This window comes from Silene latifolia, chromosome 11, assembly GCF_048544455.1.
Source record: "Silene latifolia isolate original U9 population chromosome 11, ASM4854445v1, whole genome shotgun sequence".
Taxonomy (NCBI): Eukaryota; Viridiplantae; Streptophyta; class Magnoliopsida; order Caryophyllales; family Caryophyllaceae; genus Silene; species Silene latifolia.
The window spans coordinates 63,543,330-63,552,912 of NC_133536.1; positions in this window are offsets into that span (position 1 = coordinate 63,543,330).

The following is a 9,583-nucleotide window of genomic DNA, read 5'->3' on the forward strand; positions in this document are numbered from 1 at the left end:
AGAGAAGGGCGGACACTCGCGTGAGAAATATGTGAGACCGAAGGTCTCTATTTATACTAATCACACGGAGGAAATAGGGTTTTTCGGAGAAACTTTGGAAGTGAATCTCGAAAAGATACGAAAAAATACGCAGAAAAGGACTTGGGAAGAGGCGCAGCAGGCACTACGTCTCTTGGAAGAGGCGCATCACTTGCTGCGTCCTTTCCCAAGTGGTTTCCTCCTGCGGAAGAAAGATTTCCGTGTTTTGTTTATGGAATAACGGATTAATCTTGTTTTCCTTAATATTTTGTGTGAATATTACGGGAAATACTTTACAAAAGATTAAAAGATTGGAAAATATGGAATAGAAATATCCAGAACATTCTGACTCGGCATTTTAACGGTTATCAGAAAATGAAGACGGTTTTAGGCTCGGACTCCAAATGTACTCTAATTACTGCCAAAACGACCGTATCGGCGCGTAGATGACAATTAAGAGGTAGACACAAGTATTTGAGCGATCACTTGACGATAAACTTACGAACTGTCACAAATCATTCCGCGTACCAAACATGCGGCCCAATCATCACCGGTTGGTTTGCGGGAGGTGCAGAAATGAGGTATCTACAACAATCGGCTGTCATGAACTCTCGCTGGAAAAATAATAAGGTATTGATAGAGGCGTGTTGAAACACCGTCGGAAATCCGCTCGTTGCTGCAAGCGAAGTCCTGATGAAAGATCCTTGCTAGGAGATAAAACACTGCGACAACTCATAGTCTGCTTAAAGATAAAATACTGCGATAGCTCGCAGTCTGCTCGAAGATAAAATACTGGTCCGGACAAAAATAAATGCCCAATAGACCAAATATATAATATATGGTGTTGGAGAAGAGGCGCACCAAAGATGGGCCCACAAATAACCAACTTATAACGAACTTTTGAAAATTGAGCTGGAGGGAAGCCGGGGAAGAGGCGCAGCAAGAGCTTCGACTCTTGGAAGAGGCGCAACAGGTGCTGCGTTCTTTCCCAAGCTCGTCCCTGTCTGAGTAAAACTCGACAGAAAACCGTGTTTGTTTCATTATTTACAAAACACAAATCTTATTAAAAATCTCTCAAATTCCAACCAAAACTCGTCAAAATTTGATCAAATCACTCGATTAATCATGACTAATCGAGGTATGTGTCTTATCTTTACTTTAATTCTTGTTTTTGCTTGATTTTTGGTCGAACAAATTAGGGTTTTTAACCCAAAATGTCGAAAATTTGGGGCTTTTCCCCCAAATGGTTTTGCCTTGTAAAATTGACATTAGAAATGGATAAATTGGCAATGTTAGGAATATAACCATGTATTCTTTTTGAATTTTCGTCAAGTATTGAGCATTTGAGCGAAATTGAGACGGTTTCTCAGCTGTTTCGAAAATTGCTTCGAAAATGGCCTTAGGATTGTCCATTTTTGATGAAATTTGGTTTTTGGAATCCTTGTGTAATGGGTAAACTTCCTACCATGTCGGATTTTTGATTTGCGACAGCTTTTTCAGGACACTTTTCTTAGGGCATAATCGTCATTATAGCGAAATGCTGCCGAAATTTCGACTCAAACCCGTGACTAGGCTTGGACTTAGACTTGGCTTGACCCAATCTACCACATGAGTGGCCGAGTTTCAAAAGAAATGGCCAAAGATGGCGGGAAAAGGCCATTTTCGGGGCTTAAAAGGCTTGAAACTACCTTCACCGAGGCTTGTCGTCATTTGACGCGGCCTAAATTACTCTAATTTTGCAGGTGACGTTCCTTCTACGTCAGGGAGGGCTCCCATGGACGTGGACATCGACTTAGACCCTTCTCTCGTTCTTGAGGAGGTGGTCAAGGAGGTTGTCGAGGAGGACGCCGAGGAGGTCCCGAGGCGGGCCAACGTTAGACGACGTGGTCGCCAGCTAGCGGGGGCACCTGAGTGGGCTGAGAAATGGGATGGCAGACATCTCATTTGGGAAGCAGAGAGCCACCTGTCTTACAGGACGGCGAGGAGTTTGGTAAGTCTTTAACTTGTTATTTCCTTATTACCTTTCCTTATTCACTTATTGCTTCATTTCTCTTCTGCTTTGTGCTAAAGATAGCTTTGTGTCGAATGGATACAGGAGGCCGGGAACATGAGGTCCTTCTCTGGCTATACGACGATGATGGAGGCCTACGAGAGACTGACGGAGGAGGATAAGGCCATCATCGAGCTGGCAACCTTTGGAGCTTTGGTGGGAGCGTGGAGGGCGATCAAGGAGAGGAAGATTCAGGCTAACCTTTGCCTAATTCGAGCTTTCCTCGATCGGTACTGGGATACAACCTTGACCTTTCACATGCCTTTTGGGGAGGTCGGGGTCACGCTGGAGGACTACGGCAAGATTTCTGGTCTGCCGTGTGGAGAGAAGGCTGTGGTGTGGCCGTCGATGGCCATCAGAGTGGACTCGGCCGACGCGAGGAGGCTGATTGGCTGGAACCTGGCAGCGGGTGCCGCTACCGTTCCCGGGTTGGTGCCGAGTACTTACGTCAGGGACTACTTTGCGGGTAGGACCCCGGCGACGGTTGTAGATACCCGGTATCTGCTGAGACTCCAACAAACACCCGATGATTATCGGACTACAACATGTTTTGGGAATCGCGGCGTTTGATCGACAGTTTGTGTACAACTTTACGTCGGAAAACTTAAAACGATTTCGAAAATAAAACATCTCAAAACATTACAAAAATACCTGGAGTGTTTAATGCACGACAACGGGGTCGCAATGACACTAACTAGAGTCAAAACCGACACCGGACCAAAAACCGACTCAAAAATTCAAATCCCGACTCCAACAACGAGTCAAACCGAGTCAAACACAAAAAACCAAACATTTCAAACCTTCTACCTTAAGTTTTCCTGGATTCATGTTGGTCAAGTACCAAACATGTGACAACAAAACCTAGGATAGAACAAATCATGATTGCGTTTGTTGTGAAGCGACAACACAGCTCGAAGACCCGTGACGTGGCTCACGCCTCTTTGAGCAGCCCAGGTGGCCACGTCGCTCAAAACTCACACAACCACTCATTCTCCTATAAATACCCGTCAAATGCCACCCATTTGAGACTTACGCGAGTGTCCGCCCCCTCTTTTCTCCCTTAAAATTCTCGACTCGACTTCTAAAGTCACAATCCGGCGTGTATTTACGACCTACCGATCGTAAATACGAGCCTTACACATTGTTTGGTACCGTCATCGTGCATTAAATCACTTGACCGACCACTTCGACCACTACACCATCACTAAACTTTTAAAACACTCTTTTACTTACCAAAACGGTTTTAAACCGAGTTTTTTCCGATCAAACGAGTTGTTACACTTACGTCGGTCACTCGCCATAACCAAACATGTAAGTATGAGGGTGTAAAGATCCTCTTTTATTATGTTTTCATTTGTTTCATGACTCTAACATGCTAAAACATGCATAACATGAACCAAAACATGGAATAAACGAGCCAAAACCGATTTTTGGTCTGAGGCAGAAGCCCCTTGGGTCGCCAACAGGCTCGCGCCTAAATGGGGTACTCAGACCAGAGATCAACCGTGTTTGTTCTCGTCATTTCCCTTAATCCATTTTTCATATTTGTAATCGGTTTTTACCATTTCAAGTATTTTCGAAACCTTTTTGTTTCATTTCACATGTTTTAACCATAAAGCATTTTTCACCCTTGGTTCCTCATACCATGACGGTTAAATCCGTGTTTCGGTGATAATATTTGGTTAATGACATTTAGAAGGTATTTTAAAACCTTTTATTTCATTTCTTCACATCTTCAAACAAACATATTAGTCACCAACACAAAATCATCCTTGGTTCTACATACCATGCCGGATTTTAACCCGGGTACGATGACGAGTATTGACTAATTATATTCAAAATGGACTTAAAACAATTAGTCCATAATCATTTTTCAAAACTATTCATGTCAAGTTTGTCAATCGAACCCGACACCGAATATTATCAAATAATGATGATTATTCGAGTCTAGTTCTTCAAATCAACAAATGCGGTCTAAACGACCCTTTCAAAATCAAATCGGGTTCAAATACCCATTTTCAACACGTTTTATAACGTTTTCTAAAAGGTCAGAACACGACACATAAACCGTGGGCTAACCCGCGCCTAAACAAGCTCTCCATTTCTCATTTTCAAAACCAGAGGGAGGCCCCTTACACCGCCGGCTGGCTCGCGCCTCTTATAGCCGTCTGGTACAGGGCCTGTTCCCTTCCAACATTAGTCCAGGACGATCCCGACTCCGGCTAACCCGGATATAGGACGGATCAGACGACTATTCGATTATTCAAAACCATATTTGCAAAATGCCTCACTAAGACAAATGGATCATGTTATACACCCTAAACCTAATACAGTAAATGGATGTTTAATTTCCGTCTTGCATGCAAATCAACCATTTATCCAACTCGATATCTTATACTTGATACTTGGATTAAATCAACCGACTTAGAAAGCTCTCACATGTTAGGTTTAAATCATTGGATGCGCATTCATGCATTTAAACCGTTTTATCAACTTTTGCATTCAACCAACCAAGATCGATCAGTAGAGGCCGCTAAACGCGAGCGGGATTGGGTGTCTGATTAAAGGGCTTCCCAATACGTAGCTTCACCTCTTACTCAGAAACTTTGGATAGTGGACGACCTTATCCAGGGCGTACGAGAGTCATCCTAGATATAGGATGCTAAAGAGGGACGATTTCCTTATCTTTAGTACCTATGTCAAACGCTGCTTTGTGCTTCGATTTGACCAAGGTATAAAGTGGAATTCGAACGGTTTCCAGGCATCCCACAAATGCTTGGTGGCGACTCCGAACATCTCTAATCATTTCGAGACCCTTACCGAGATAAAACCGACTGATCTAAAACGATCTGGTCGAAAGCATCTTTACGCCGTCGAGCGTGGCTTTCAAAAGACCGCTGTATGTCCACAGATCGGCTTGGCGTGCAGGTGGCCCGCGACTACGGATTGGTAGGTGGCCCAAAATCCACAGACCGAGACGTGGCCCATGTCCACAGATTGGCGACTCCGCTGGGGAGAACTAGGACACTTACGTCTTCGTGATCCCTAGATGGTGAGACTCGAACGAGGTCTTGGTTGGAATGCATTAATTGTTATTACGGTCACGGTCGGGTTTCCTTGTCCGGGCTCACAACCTAACCCTTTTCGACCAATTGGCTCGTTCCGTCGGCGTGAGTTTTCTCATCCCCGCGTTTCGAATCCCGATTGAGTCAAGCATACCGTTGACGTTACACATTTCTGTTTCGTCAAAGAGCTTTCATCACCTTCGAGCACGAGGGTAGGGCACCCTCCTTACACATTTTGTTTCGATTGGTATCCCTCTCGCAAATCGGGGTTTGATTGCTTGGTGTGTAACCCACCCTTTTAAGCCAAAACCCGTGTCAGTATAATGCATAATATAATGAACTGTGAGTGCTTATGTGCTACTTGATCGTAAGTCCTTCCGTGTCATTTTCAAACTTTCAAAACAACCTTTTTGCGCCGTCATAATGGCCATTTCAAACCTCGGTCTTTCGCCGACCGATGCACGCCTTTTTAGGCCGTCGTAATGACGATTTTCAAACCCGGTTTTGTATAACCATTTCAACACGCCTTTTTAGGCCGTCGTAATGACGATTTTCAAGCCCGGTTTTGTATAACCATTTTAACACGCCTTTCTAGGCCGTCGTAATGACGATTTTCAAACCCGGTTTTGTATAACCATTTCAACACACCTTTCTAGGCCGTCGTAATGACGATTTTCAAACCCGGTTTTGTATAACCATTTCAAATCACCTTTTTTACGCCGTTATAATCGCCGCGTCTAGACACGGATTTTAACCCGTTTCGTGCCGACAATGGCTCTTTCAAAACCCGAGAAAGGCCCACACCCTTTTCTCGAGACACTTTCGGGATCCCGAGGACCATACACCGTCCTCGAGACCTTTTCAAACATTTCAAACTCGATTTTCAAAACATACAATTTTGAATTTCAAAACCGTCTTGGGAAGCAACACACTGTTTTCCGAGCCGACTCAAACTCAAACCGTCTTTTGCAAATAAACTTAAGACAACCCTTTTCAACTGATCGACTTGCGGAGATCTTTATCTTCGGAAGCCGCCCATTAAAGCGACAAATGAATCTTTTTGGAAATTCCTATTTTCGAAAACTTCAGTCCACCATTCCAATTCCGCCTCGTGTCTATCGAGTCAAAGCAAACGTACTTATGGGTCTTTACTTATGAGTCGTCTCATCACGAGACCCGTCCAATGGCGTCACGCCGTCATATTGGACTCGTGTCAAAGGTTCGGTCAAACACCGTCACGTAATAAACTGGGTCAGCACCGAGGGACCACACACGGTCACCCCGTCTTGTTGAGTCGATCTTTGTCTCGTCCTCTGCGTTGTCTGCGTTCAGTCTTGGAACCGTGTCGGATTGAGTTGTAATGTGAGCCGTTTTTCTGCCTCAGAGCCATGGCCCCGTCTTCAACTTCATCTGTCAACCACAACAACAATGATAACAACAGAGATGTCACAACTGATCAGCTAGCCAGCCTGCTTACCGCTCTTAAGGTCACCCTGGATCGTGTCGAGACCCGTATCGACGCCCTCGAGAACAAGGAAATTGGGGAACATAATACCCCACCTCTGACTGAAACTGAGAAGAGGCTGAAACTCTTGGAAGAACAACTCCTAGCCCGGCGTAACAACATCCATCTTGAAAACAACCGAAGGTTCGAGCCTGTTGGGGACCAATTACCTGACAACTTCACCCTGACTGATGTGCCTAAGTTCAAGGGAGTGGAGGATCACTCAACCACATCCGTGCTTTCAAAGACTACATGGCCATTAAAGGGGTCAAACAAGAACGTTTTACCAGGATCTTCCCATCCTCTTTGGAGCCGATTCCTCGCCAATGGTACTACTCCTTGGATCCGAAAAACCTCACCACTTGGGTTGAGATCGCAGTTGAGTTTGCCAAACAGTATGCCGACAATGTCGAGATCCAGGCCAACACCCGTACTCTCGAAGTGCTAACCCAAAACGACAAGGAAGGGTTCACTGAGTTCCTAACCCGTTGGAGGAGGGTGAGTACTCAGTTGGTCAGTAAGCCGAGTGAATCAACTCTGGTGGAGAAATTTGTCAACAACCTCCGCCCGGTTTATGACAACCTACTGAGGTATCAGAATATCAAAACTTTTCAAGATCTGCAGATTCTGGGGACGCGTATTGAGGACGACCTCCGAAAGGGTGTCTTAGCAAAGACCACTGGCAGGGGTTATCAAGGATCCACCTCACCCGGATCTCGCCCTTACAGTCAGACAAATAAGATTGATGAGGTTAACCTCGTCAAACCATCTGCCAATATAACCGAACGCCCCCAGAGAGTGTTCACCAACATAGGGTCGACTTATGCAAGTGCCTTGAAAAGGCTCATGGATCAAGGGAAGTTACAACCGATCGGACCCACCCCGGACCCGGCCGACGCCAAGAAGTCCCGATTTTGGAACCCCAACGCCTACTGCCAGTATCATCGAGGGAAAGGGCATGATACCGAAAATTGCTTCAAACTCAAGCACCTCATTCAAGACATGATCGAGAAGGGAGATTTGCCTATACCCCCGCCAACTAAACCGAACAACAAGACGAATCCTTTGGGAATTCACGCCATCTCTGACGATGAGCCGACCCTAGACTGCTCTCATCTCATCTTGCCAATTGACGACGAGGTGGATGTTCTGGAAAAGGATCCTTCAGACGGAGTGTTTATATTCAGTGCTGCCACCATGCTCACTATGTTTCAGCAAGTGGAAGAGGCCATAGCCAGCCTCTCTGAGAGAATCACCCGACTCGACGACGCCTACCGTCGACTCATCTTCAATCCCCCAACACCGCGTCCGAGGAAGAATTCTCCAAGCATTCAAAACTACCCACCCCAGGATAGATTGCTCCCGCGACCATTCTGGCATAGACCTCACGAAAATCACCCTCAAAATAACCACCCTCAAAATAACTACCCTCAAAATAACTATCCCCATAAAAATCGCCCTCACAAAAATATTCCCCACAAGAATTACCCACCGAGGAATACCCCTCCAAGGTATCCTTGAGACCCTGAAATTAACGGCATATGGCGGGATGATGTTGAGGATGTCTATGTCCTCCCGGGGAAGGAAAAGAGGACGAAGGAAATCGGACATCTCACCTGGTCCGGACGTCTCTATCAGAATCCGAGCAACCCAGCGGTCAATCCAACAACGAATGATCAGGTCGTCCCGGAAGTGGACACTCAACCAAAGGCCCCCGAGAACTCAATCCTGAAACAGCTCCAGAAAGCAAAAGCCGAAATCTCAATCTGGCAACTAATTGCAACGTCTTTTGAGCATCGACAGGCTTTGCTGCAGGCCTTGGGAAAATTAACAGTGCCCTCTACCTCTTCCCCTGAAGAAATAGTGGCACATATGACGAGGGACGCCCCTGATCTAAACAACCCGGTCGTCTTCTCCGACGAAGACATCCCTCCGTTCGGAGCCAATCATAACCTGGCCATGTACATCACCGTACAATGCCTCCAGAAAAATATACCAATGGTCCTCGTGGATGACGGTTCCGCCGTGAATGTCATTCCTCTCAAAACTGCCCACAGGCTGGGTGTCAAGGAATCTGATTTAATCCCAACGAATCAAGGAGTACGCGCCTACGACGGCACTCGTCGCAAGGTCTCTGGGCTAATCACTTTGACTGTCGCAACCGGGCCATTAGAAAGACAAACCAGTTTTCAAGTGGTCGACATTGAGCGTCCTTCAACATGCTCCTGGGACGTCCCTGGATTCACGCCGTCAAGGCGGTGACCTCAACGCTCCACCAAAAGATCAGGGTCCCCTTCAACGGGAAAACGATCACGATCCCCGCTTCCCCAATCAAAGCAGTTATGAGAAGAGGGGTAGCCTCCCAAGCCATTGAGGAGGACGACAATGAAATGTGGGGTTTCCAAGCCGTGAACGCCATAACTGATGAATCGGCAACCTCTGATGGTGACCCGTTCACCAACCTCACGATCAACCGTATCATGATGCGTCAAGGTTATTTCCCGGGTTTGCCGCTCAATCCACTAAAGGACCCGTTGCCTCCCTTGAAACAGGCTAAGGTCCCCAACATTCCCTTTGGGCTGGGATACGAACCTACCAACGAAGACATCCGGGAGATGAACCTCCTAATCCGAAAACGCAAGAAGCACGGGGTTATCCTCCGCCCCTACCATCTGACTCTCAATGGATACTTTGTCCCCGAGGGAGAATCAGAACTCTACCATGGCTTTTCGGAGCCGATCTATGACTCTGTGGTAAAGGCTAGATACCCAGGAGTGGAAGTCTTTCAGGACTGCTACTTTATCCCTGACAACATCGAAGCTGCATCAACTGAGTCCAAACCGTCACCATGCCTTGACGGACAAGTTGTCACACTACTATTTGGGGAAGATAACATGAAACGCCTCGACTATGAGGACATCATCAACATCGCCCTGAAAGACAATC